We start from the raw sequence: 13,117 nt of genomic DNA, 5'->3' as shown, positions 1-13,117 counted from the left end.
GTAATTACACAGGGGACATTGAACAACAATAGAACGTCATTAGTTGGCAGATAACTAATCCACACAACCTGTAATTTGCATGCAAAAGAAGGTGGTAGTCATTCTCTGTTTCTCAACAGGGCGTTAACAGCTAAGACGAAGCTGTACTGAAACTTAATGCCACTCATGCTTCCTTACTTTATATCATATGCAGTGTAAGTATGGATAATTTATGCTTAGAAGAAACCTGGGAATTGCAATGAACAATGCATTGCATTAGTAAAACTTTTTTAATCACACAGGTTTGAATACTCACTGATTCTCCATGTTCAGCTATTCTCAAAGAGCTCCTCAGTCATTAGTGTGAAAGAGAGTATTTCTATATGAAGGGCTGTTAAAATTTTTTTTTTATAACGTGACCATCTCTTGCTACACATCCCACCACCTAACAGCCCAGCAGCAACCCAGCATTTGGTCAGAAAAATAGGTACTTTTCATTTATTCTGTTTCTTTTATCTTCTTTAAATACCTTTTAGCGACTGGGAGGAAAAAAAAAGTGTAAATGTCACAGTAATGAGACAAACACGTAAGACCGATTCAGGAAACAGAGCTGTGCCTCCAGATTCTTCTGAAGCAAGCATCACTTTCCAAACTGTAGATCTAACAGAACAGAGTTTCCATTGCTCTTCACTCTTCCATCTTCTTTATTTCAACCTCATACTCTGCAGAGGAAGAGCTTTCTCCTGCTACTTAGTCTGTAGCTGAACCCAGCTTTCCCCTCCACGTACAATAGTGGAACAATGTACAATATTGGGCACAACACTATTTTAAACACAGTAATATTATAAAACAGAATACAGTAAAAATGACCCTTCTCCATCAGAACTGTCACTCATTTACCAAGCTCTGCGTGCACGTCATTGTTAGCTACTTCTCTCACCTGTGGTACTACAGAAATGAACTCCTTTGTGAGAACCGTATGTTCCAGCACTACAAGTTAGAATATACACAGTGATTAGGATATACTTGTCAGCCCCCTTCCCTCAACATTGTGAAATGTTAATGGTAAAGTCAAGTGAAGAAAGTAAGATGATAAAAAGAATGTATCTTACCAACGTTCAGCAAGGAAGGGAAAGGAACACAACTGTGCTGCTAATAGCAAACAAGTCAGAGGTTTTATTAATTGCAGTTCAATTTGTATCCAGGTGAAACTTAGCATCAGTAATATACTTTTGATTGCAGGAAAAAATTATTTTGAATAAATCACACCAGACTGTAATTTCAGAATTAACTCACTGTGTACTCTTGTGTAATTAACTAAGCATTCATAGCCAAAGGATTTTACAAGTTGTTTAGTAGGATTCCTTAGCTACATTTAAACAACTGCATATCAGTCATTGTATGCAAGATACTGCAGTGAGGTATTTTTGCCATCAATGGAAATATTATGATACTAAAGGCTCCAATTATTTACTATATTGTCCAATTTATTAATAAGAGACAGAGAAGCAGCAGAAACATGCTGGTCAGTGATGCTATCTAGAACACATTTGTCAGCTGTTCTGATATGGATATACTTAGCAAGGGAAACATATGCCACTAGCAGGAAAAAAAATGCTGTTCCTCTAATAAGCAAGCACTTCTTACTGTGGCTGTGACATCAGCCTGCTCCTTGCTAGCTCATTTCACTCCTGTGAGTTAAAATGTGAAAACAGTGTCAAGAAAGTAAGACAGGGTGGCAGGGGAAATCTTAGTTAAATATGTACTTTGATTTATATTTCCTTCAAACTAAATACATGTTCACATCCCAAGGACTTGCCACAGCTGATCAAACACTTCCAAGTGGTAGGTTCTAAAAAAGCCAGATTGCAGTTATTCCAGTGTGACTTTGCAAAGGGGAGGGAAGATATCATCACTCTTTCCCTGACCCACTTGCACATGCACAGGGGAGAAAAGGGCTGCAAGGGATCTCTTGAGTCATCAGGTCCAGCCCCCAGCTACCACTGGCTGTTCCATCGCACAGTTCCTTTTACACACTGCATTTTAAAGTAATTGGGGGTTTTGCCCTTCTACTACCACTGGAAGGCTGTTCCAGAAGCTCATTGTTAGAATCACTAAGTAAATCCTCCTACTTCCCAGCCTAAATTTATTCATGCCTAACAGAAACCCATTTGTTCTTGTGCCAGCACTAGCATTAATAGCTCATTCCCCCTGCTGGTAGAAATGACCAGACTCTCGATGCTTACAGCATCTAAGCCCAAGTGATGGGTGAAAATTTCGTGAGACTGTAGTTGAAAACATTAAGGATGTTATCTTCAGCACAGAGATGCCCAGAATAGCAAGGACTGCATTAGCTTGAGAAGCAGGAGGAATATGGGCATGCCAGTACAATGCTTCAGCTTCTAAACCTCACTAAGAAAAGGAACTTACCTAGCTACAGCTACTACTATTTGGAAGCTGGTTTGCTGGGCAATGGACATGCAGCATTTAAAGGTGAAATGGTTGCTTTTCTTACGTTCACCCAAAAATAAAAATAAAAAAATTCTTCCTCCAATAATTTGCAGTGCTGAGGCTGCTGCTCAGATAAGAGACTTCTACACAGTCTTGCCTTCTACATAGTCTTGCATTCAGCAGAGAGACCTGTGCTGATGCTGCTGCCATCACTGCTGTCACCCTATGCTATAAAAGGTAGGTAAAAATTCTGAGAAGCAGCAATATTAGCCAGATGGGGAGAATCCTGGCATTTCCATAAAATGCAGCTCTATGAAATAGGAAAAAAAAATAGAAACTGCTATATCCAATTAGGCATCCTGCCTTTTCTCCGTAGATGAACTTGGACCAGTTTCCCTGCTCCTTCCCTAATTAGGCATAGGGATGAATCAGACATGAAACACACTATCCTGAAAGATTCCTATTTGAGGATGTATCTAGGATTTGGCACCGATTCCTCTGGTGAGCCTAAAACATTTAACCACCATTTCTCTAGAGAGATGGTCTGAATTTTTAAGAAAAATCAACGCAAAGTATTATCAAAGTGTTGCACTAAAGTCCTAGGGTGTCCCCGACACATTTAAGTTACTAAAATATATTTTTTGTCACATAAATATCTTTCGGTGTTGGGTGTGGATCAGATTGGTGTGTTATCATCCCCCCCACCAAAGACCTTCTAAACCAATTTCCTTACAAGTTTGATACACAACCAAAGAAAGTCCTCTTCCAGCTTCTCCCCACCAATCAGTCTGGACCTATGGATTCCCAAATTTTAAAGAGGTCAGTCACAGATTTGGTGATTCTCATGAGCCATCTGCCAAAGACAGCATCTGGTAATGTCAACATAGTTGTTTTGTAACATTGCATCAAATTTACGCGCAGATCCCAGTGAATGCCTTGCATAATTTCTGCTGGTAATTCCTTGAGCAGATTCTTGCTTCCTAAGGAAGCTGCAGTACATTTTCAATCTCCCAAAGCACAGAAAGAATCACAGCCCAATAATATTTTACTAGTTTACTAGACTTGAACTGCCAGTGCCATAATGCAGCAGATACTTCAGGGGATTACTACTTCTACTTTGTCAGCTTGGTACAAAGGCAAATAAGACCCAAACAGTCTTTCCCGATGTAGTATTCACCCCTCAGTCTTCTTGCTAATTTTCTGGACAAAAATCTCAGCCACAGATCTCTAGAGCACAAAAAAACCCCAAGTCCTCGCAACCATGGAAGTGGATGCTCCTCTCACGCCCACAGGAGCCACACACAGCCTGACCGTGTGGACTGTCATGCCGAGAACCCACACTTGGGGGATGTGAAGTTATGCCCTTTACCCCGCTGCTTCCGTTCTTCCTCTCGCCCACGTGAACTCACACTTAGTCACCCTTCAAAGATCTTATTATTTCTCTATGCATATGTTCCCCGTGATTTTCTGGAGTTGCTTATCCCACTAGTTAGCTATAAGTTTAAACACACATTATTATTTGTTGTTACTATGGAAATGTAGCATTTTTTTTAAGACTTTCTTGGAAATTAAAGCAGCATTATTTTATCGTGCATGGAGTATCTTTGTAGCATACATGATTGAAAAAGTGCTAGTTTTCCTATACTACCCCCCAAGAACATGTTTATTATTCAAAACCCATACTTCAAAAAGAACTTTTTCTGTTATTACTTAAGAAACTGCTTCTTACGGGGAATTAATTAATTTGTTTTTCTCAAATTCCATCCATATCTTATGGCTAAGAAATGCTCCAACTTTAACCATCTTTCAATTTCTCATCCTCTTCATCCTGCTTTTTACATGTGGGCACCAGAAGCCCCATAAATAAAGGAGGAAGTCACTTCTTTTCTCAAGACTGTTGCCTTGAAAAACCAAAGGGTTCAATGCGTAATGACGCCAGAACAATTTCTTGCTGCAGATGAGCTAACGTGGCATGGCAAAGTTGTCTGTATGCATACATGTGCCAGCTACTGCTTGAACTGAGACATCACTAAAAGCAGTTCACGCCTCCAATTAAGGTTTAGTTGCACCCACTACACTATCACAGTTAAAGAATTTCACACAAATATTAAGAAAATTATAGGAATGCATTAACTTGCAGTAGAAAATATTTGCTTATTGTAAGCAACTCCAGAAAATTAGCTGCTCCTACTCATAACTGAAGGGGACCAGTTTGCTGATAATCAAAGCATTGCAAGCATAAAATGCCTGAGCAAGAACCAAAATCAAAAGAAATCTCACTTCTGATTAGATTGGGTTTCAAACCAAATCCTTTTCCCATAACAAATGCATACACAAAACATGGATCATGGGGCTGCAAAATAAAGAGTTTAGTCACAGAAGCTTGAATTTATTCTTAATTTTTATCACTGTTCTCATGTGCTGATACTGCATGTGGAGCTTGGAGTGCAAAAGAATTTCCTAAATAAATAAACAAATATGCTTCAACTGGTAGAGCTTGGTGGATTGAAGCATTAAACAGCAGGGGAACATGCCCAAAGGTACAAAGCAGATTAACTACACAGTCCAAAGGACAATCTGACTTCTGCAGGCCAACGGCAGTTCAAGGCCCTTCCCACTGGACAGTGTTTTCCTGCCTTTATTTTTTTACATTATTTTAGCACCATCCCAAAATTTATGTTGCTGTCCAACACGGTTGCATAATCAATGAAACTTCCATTTACCAAAGAAATCCTGCTGAGAACAAAATGTCTCTTTTTCCTCATTCTGCCTATAGATAAATTGACTTTTCCTGTAGAAGAGAAAACCATTTCTAAACAGCCACAACCATCCATTGATTCAGCAACTGTTTAAGCAATACAACAGTTTTTCACAACATTATACCACCTACAATCTTTATGGGGAAAATAACAATAGCTGAATGGATATTGAATGGATATGGACAAGGAGCATCACTAATAAATATAAAATGCTTAGAATGAAAGCAATGGAATCAGAGTTATATCATCTCTTTTGCATTATTTTGCAACCACAAGAAACCCATGCAATTCTATTTCTGCTTCAGGAAGGTTGGCCATTCAACAGTACAGTTCAAAATGTCAGCCTGTTTTATGATAGCTAAAGAATCATCCTATTTTCTTGACCCTAATTGTTTTAAACTTGACTTTCCCACTCTACACTGCAGTGCAGTACCCAGACCAGTCTAAAATAGCACTGGTTACCTCCCAGGAGCTACCACGCTTGAAAACTTTTCCTAGTTTCCAAGTGTGGATACCGATTAAGACTTTCAGACTTTTCACATGACCTTGGATTCTCTGTGGTCCTATCTTCAGCAGTACAGCAACCCTAAATCTGCCTTCATTGCTTTTTTAAGGCAGAGGCAAAAGCTCACATGGTACCTCTTCTTTGCTGCTGGGCTACAGGGAAAGATGCCTTCTATTTAATAATTCCTAGTGCCAGAGCAGCCCTTACAGATGTGGCCATGTGGTAGCAGCCCTCAGTCTAGGCTTAGGTAAGTACATAAATAGGTTTAAAGTGACATTTAAATGCTGGTTTCTGGAACCCTTTTTGGTCCCAGACATATGTGTAAAGGCAACGAGTTGCAGAGTCAAAACTAGAATCTGTACTGGAAGCACTAATGTGCTTATCCAGTCAGGGTATAAAATGTTATTTGGCTTATATGAACTGTCATGCAGCTGAACTGCAGAGCTCAAATTTAAAATATTCATGATCATCCTAGCAATCTTCCCCCGCCCCCCTCCAAAAGAGCAATGAAGAAAGTGTCTTACATTTTCAGGTGTAACTGTTTTACAAAGGGAACATCTTTTGTTGGGCTGCCAAGCCTGAGTCATCCCTACAGACTCATTTCTAGAAGAAGTGTACACATAGGACTGACAGCTGATCACAAGCTATCTCCTAACTTCCATAAAGATCTTATAGGTTTTAAAGCAACCTAGTAAAATTAAGACACAGTAACCTTTTCTTTATAGTGGCAAACATTAATAAAATTCTCTGTTGCTGTAGTTATGAAGAGAGAAGACTTTTTTATTCATAAAACTAGGTCACTGAGGAAATAACGTGCTCACACAGCAGGGGAACCCTCTCTGAGCATGCAAATAGCATATTTCCCAGCTTGCTATCACGGCTTGGACTGCCCCATTTGCCTCTCAGCTGCTCCCACCGTGGTTCTGGTGCTGGACCTCGCAGGGCCCCCAGCAGCAGCGACACAGGCCAGGAGCGATGGACCCCGAGAGCTTCTCCACCAGTATCGCCCTGAGCAGAAATGGGACCCGCTAGTGGCAAGTGAAAAGAGTCGGCACAAACGCTTTAGCAGCTGGTATGTTAAGATTATTAAGATGGCAAGTAGCAGGTGGTAACAACTTTAACTTCTAAAAAGCATAGATATTGGGTAAATAATAATCTTCCCTTTGGGATTTTTTTTGGCTGATGCCACCATATCAGCCAGAACGGGTCAGTATTGCCCACGTAACCTGTGGGCAGGGAGATCCTCCCAGCTGGCTTACTGCCGCAGAGGAGATTGGAAGAGCACACGACTGCTGTCTCTCCAGAGGCTGGGTCGCCATGTGGCATCTACCTTCTGGGGACAGGCTTGGGCAGGGATGGGAGGGCTTTTTTCATGAGGGTCATCTTGGCAGAGTAAGTCCCTGGGTAAAAGGCTTCAAGACTGCGCAGGGAAAAGGGCTAAGCATCGTGCCCGAGACCTGCAGTGTTTGGGCCCGACAGCCTTTGCTGGGAATACAAAGTCAAGGAGGTCCCCAAGTGACTGGCTCCCTCCCAACAGCCCAGGAGGCTCCCCACCACACACTCACAGGTAGGTACACGGGTCAGGCACCGAGCTCCTTCTCAGTCCCCACTGCCATCTCCAGGCTCTTCTTTGGAGGAGACCACACTGCCGGGTGAAGACGCTGGTCAACATCTCTTCAAATTCCCTGCTGCCAGCCAGATCAGGCACCAGCAGCCCCCACAGCAAACTTGCTGTTGCAGCCAGGTCACCTTTCACACTCACTGCCGTGCCGAGTGACCAGGCAGGGGCAGAGAAGGGCTTGGTGGCCGCAGCAATGAGGTAAGGGCAGCCAGGTCCCTGCGGGTGCCAGGGCAAGCACTGTATCCTTTTGTCTTGGCTTCCCGTCATGTCGCTGTTGGAATTGAGGCACCTGCGAACGAGGACTTTGGGTCAGCATTAGGGATGCCTCCCCCCTTTGAACAGCTCTGGCAGTACGGGAGCTCTCTGGGTTGCTTTCATGGTGGAGTGTCTTTGGTTTCATTGAGCAATTTTCCCATGTCAGGCAAGCAGCGCTTTTCCTGGCCTCTTTCTGCCTCCCCTGCTGCGATGCTACATCGTCACTTCAATGGAACTGCAAATAATGAGACAAGAAGTGCCAAATGCTCATCCGGTGACCCTCATACCACGTCTTTCACAGGTCTCAGGTGGCTGTGTCAGGAGGAGAGACAGACAGATCCTTTTCTGCCTCCCCTGAAAATTGACTCTGTTTTGATGGAAGCAGCTGTAATCTCTTCCCACTTACCCTGCCAAACCCAACTCCACCCAGCACAAATCCCTGGTGGGATCTGAATTAGGCTGAGAGCAAGCCCCGTTACTTTTCCAATTGACATTTGGAGATAGTAGAGATTTCTTACATTTTTTTCATTTTTACAGTAAAAATGTCCTCAAGGAATTTACATGGAGATTTTTCCATTACCTTCCCCAGCAGATATTCTGCCCCAATATGAAAGGCAGCTGAGTATCTAGAAGGCTCTTTGCTCAAGACACATAGTGATTAGCATACCTTGTGCCAGGAGGGAGAGGATTAGATTCTCCCCAGTCATCTGCTGAATATGGCTTGCCAATGTCAGAAGAGCATTTTGTTATATAAACTGCATAAAGCACATATCCATATACAATTTTGAAATTTAGTAATTTTCAATTGAAAATAAAATCTGGTTTTGCATAGTGCAAAATGGAGAAGTGGAAATGCACCACAGTGTAACAAGACACAGAGACTGATGTTATTGAATTTTAAATTTTAACTTTGGGCACAGGAAAAAATGCCCATGTAATGCAAGTTCTCAGAAATTTCACAAATCACCTTCATGACATCCATACTTGCTCAGCAAACACTTATGTGATTAACTGGCTGAACAGGAAAATTAGAACAGGCATGTGAGATTTAAAACAGCGACTTTGAAATTCATTTGGAGAAAGCAATGCTGTAGGGCCTAGGAGGAAGAGACACCCATGTTCTCTCAACTCTCATTTGTTACACCATCCTTCAAAGTATTTTCAGTTACAACAACAGATAAGTTGTACTCTGCAGAAAGGTAATTCAGTTTTCCAGTGGATTTTGATATATTCTTACATTATGTTTCATTGCAGTCTGGAGCAGAACAGACTTGTTTTGTTTTCAGTTGCCTACCAAGGAGGACGGAGCTCCAGCTCTGGAAGAGCCTGTATCTCTCTTCTCCAGAAGCTGAGCTGCTCAGAAGCTGGCAGACATCATTACAGAGACTTCTCCATGCCCTTCCCACTTGCCCAGGGTTTAGAATTGCTGGGTAGCAGGGACATTGGTATCCTCCAGGCAAATCATGGAGAGTTTAGGAGTAAGGACTTCCAAATATTTAATCCACAGCAATCCACCAGCTATACCCCTACAGGAGGACCTTCCTCCTGTCAGGCCCTCAAGCAAAATAGGACCTCAGTGCTTCTCTACCTTCAGCACCTAATGCAAATAATAGAAGAAGCAGGAGAAGAGAGAGAAGATGACATATAGCCTACTGCCAACCCATGTCTTACGTCAAGGCAGAAAATGCTTACCAGTAAATTATGCCTTAAATACCAGCTTTCCCGTTGTTTCAATATTCATAGGCTACTAGCTGGATCCTGAAATATGATAAAAACTTACCAAGAGCTGCTGAGCAGCCTCAGCATCTGCTGATTTCAGAAGCAGAACATAAAATACACCGTGAGGACCAAACCTGGATGGAGCTTTACGCCCAAAAAGAATATTTGCTATCTCTAGTTTTTGTAATTCCTTGAAAATCCATACAACAGCTCTGTTACGCTTCATGAGCCTTGTCACATGTACAAGCCTTCACGTTGGCACATTTTAAAAATAACCAGTAAGTAAGATCCTGTTCTCATTTCTATAAAAACTCCCCTACTGATGATAAAAACTGGTTAATAATTTAACAAAGTAATCTGAGTATTCTAAAAGTGGCACAGAGCCGTTTATATTTAAAGAAAGTGCTTAGTTACAGGAGATTAATCTGCGAGAGAGGACTATTATTTAATAAAGAAAACACTTCCAAGATCATTTGCATAGACTTCTAACATCGCCTACCTATGGGTAACTACAGGGTATTTGTTCCTCGTGCTGTCTGCTCTCATGTTTAGAGAACGGCTCCACTGAGAAAAGGCTGGCTACTTACAGACTAAAATATTACTCGACAGGAGGTTAATGCAGTTCGGCCCGTATAATCAAGATCTAAACTCCACCACTTCACCCAGGCCCCAACAAAGTCAGAAGGAAAGTTGAGCGCCTGCAATACAGTTTATTGATCTGAAAATTGGAAAGAATTGGAGGATTTGTGTTTCTTTTGTGGATTCTGAAAGGTTGCTTATCCTCACATTATCAAGAGTCTCCATTTATGTTGAATGCCGTTTTTATTGATATTCGTTTCAGCTTACCTAGGGCCTGATCCTCATAAATATCTAGCAAGGACTTGGACCAGCATCCAGGCCATTGAAACTTCTAAAAGTTAGTCAGTGTGCATCTTGATTTGAAAGTGAAGAAGGTCAAACCAGTGAACATGTTTAGAATGTTTCTCTTCAGCATCTTACCTCACTTTTTCACCCTTTAAAACAAGCATAATACCAGTTTATCATTAAAAAATATTTTTAAGGATAACTGCTAATTGGAAATTATGGAAAATGGAAAAAATAAATATGCGTTTTCTTTATTTGCTTAGTGCATCCCCATATCCTTCACATTTCATCTTGCAGGTAAAGGTATAAAAATATTTTAAAATGTTTTATGACTGATATCTATATTCCAAAATCGTAATAATTTAACAGGGTTCTTTTTGTTTTGTTTACTATATTATTTTTATTCTTCAGGCAAGTTAGATTTTATAACCAAATCTATGAATATGGAATACTGAGCTTCTGGATAGCTGAAAGTGAAGCCTGAAAGAAAAATTACAGTTCCAAGGCATTTTCTAATTTGGTTTATAAATAGATGGCTTTGACATACCACTCACAAAAACAAAGCTATAGTTAGCTTGCCTGAGGCAGCTGCGCAGCTGGGAGAAGAACGTACGCTGGCAGGCTATCTGTGCAGTCGCCTGTGTTGTGATACTTGCTATCAAAACACCAGTTAAGAACACAGGAAGAATTAGCATTTTGGCTCGAGGCAGAGTGATAGGAAGCGGTCTTTGATTTTATGTTATCCAACATGTAAGCCATTGAAGAAAATCAAGCTAGATTCTTAATTGGAAGCAGCAGGTAAGAAACTCTAATGCAACTAATCTTCTTGGGTGTTTTGGTACAAGGCAGGTAGACTCACGTGAAAATTATTGTTTCTTGTAGTTGTAAAGCTTTTTCACTATTGATAGCTGTATAGCAAAATAATTCGTCTACTTAAGTCAAATGAACGGCACAAATATTCTGGGAGCACGACTAGTGGAATGAATACCCCACAGACTGGCACATCCTGTCTGGGGGCTGATCCAGGCTCATGTCTGTCACTGGAGGTGTTTGCGCTGACACCAGCTGATTTCAGCCCAACCACGCAGATTAATATTCTGCTATACCTGCAGCATTCTGGCTCTGAAACAGCACAAAACCTTAAAGATTTCAGCTGAAGCTCAGAAGTAGGTCCCCTTGAACTGACGGAAGCTTGCTGGTTTTCTCTTAGATGATTTGGGCTCTGACTTACTGGATTGATGCCCTATTGCCCTCCCTTGAGTGCAGCAGATACAGCAATTCTAAAGTTTATTTTGTATTTATTAAATTCATGTATTCAAACTGCAAAATTAGGATCCACATCCAAACTTTCCAAAATCTCCACTACTTCAACATAATAATTCGTTTCAGACCCACCTTTCAATGAAACACTTTCTACCTGACAAATAAGCCCAGTGCATGCACAAATATGAATGGATAAAACCTTGATATCACACAGTAAATGCCATAAAGGCCTTTTATGCTATATGCAACTTTTTTTTTTTTAACCAAGAACAGTGTTTCCTGCCGCTTTACTTAATACTTCTTCCAATGTTAATTTTCACTGTAGTAGACACATGTATTTTGCAATCACAAGAGAAAAATTCTATGTGCATTAAGGCTGGAAAAGAGCAGGTATCCTCCGACACACTGCTTACAAAATGATCTCTAGAATTCTGAGATGCTACAGGACCTTCACTTACATCAGGTGCATTAAGTTTAAAACATTTACTTTAAATAAAAATAAAAACCATCACAACCTTTCCCCACAGAAGCATCCATACTTAGCGTACAAATACCATCAGAATTCATCATTTAGAAAAAAAATTTTCCTTCCTTGAAAGTACAAACCTGAGACTGTGATATAAGTGGTAGTCCACTTCTAAGTGTTAGAAACATGAAAATGAAAATTAAAAACGAGAGTTAACTTGAGCTTGAACTTCACCACTCAGTCCTTTCAAATCCACTTACAGCCTGAGTATTTTGACTGTCAAGACATTGATAAAAGCGCAATGTAGCTCTTTAAAACAGTGCTGAAGAAAAAGAAAGGTGGGGAAAAAAAAAAAACAAACCACCACAACTTAAATACTTTACATAAAATTTCCAGAGGAATCTGAGTGACTTGCAAGCTCATGTCTTTCCCCCCTCTTCAGATGTAATTCAAGAATTTAGTAAGGTTCATACAAACTGATGACAATAGAGCTCAGATTCATTCAGAGAGAACATACAAAAGAAACAACCAAAAACAACAATAAAAAACTCACAGCCCAAACAAGCCCTAAAGAAAAAAGCCACAGCAAGTTACCCGGAATACTACATTTGTAAAATCTCTATTAAATCAAATTAATACTAGGCCAGTTAGAACAAAATATTGGACACAAAGCAAAGTAAACCAATCCAAAAATCTCAAGTAACAACAAACGGAGCTAAAAGCAAAGAGGAAAGAAATACATGAAAAGAACATATGCAAGAACTGGATAGACACGTAACAAATTTACCATTGTAGCGAACAACTATAAAGTTTTAGATTTATAGTCAGCAAACCCATATAACTTGAAATATTCAAAAAAGAGTTAAGGAAAAATCTTTCATTGGAAAAAAACTCCTTAACTCCTGTAGGATAAAAAGAAGAGAGGGTTAAGCCTTAGGAAGTTGGTTTAGAGGACTCATTTTGCCACAGAAGCCGGGTAAGCCACAGGAAAACCAAAGCCCGCGCAGGACCTCACTGGCACAGCTGTTTGTCACCGCCACCTTCTCCTTTATGGGCTGGGCTCCCCCCCCTCCCCGAGGAAAGTCTCCCCTGGCACAGCTGGGGCAGGGTTTCGGTGCCAGCTGTTCCCCACAGCCACCGCAGACCGTGCCAGCGCTCCAGGAGACGCGCAGCACGAGCAGCGGTCCAGCCGCCGGCGGGCAAGCAGGCTCTTCTCCGCAGTGCACGGCAAAAGG

This window comes from Calonectris borealis, chromosome 6 (assembly GCF_964195595.1).
Source record: "Calonectris borealis chromosome 6, bCalBor7.hap1.2, whole genome shotgun sequence".
Lineage (NCBI taxonomy): Eukaryota > Metazoa > Chordata > Aves > Procellariiformes > Procellariidae > Calonectris > Calonectris borealis.
Note: the sequence above shows the minus strand (reverse complement) of the source record.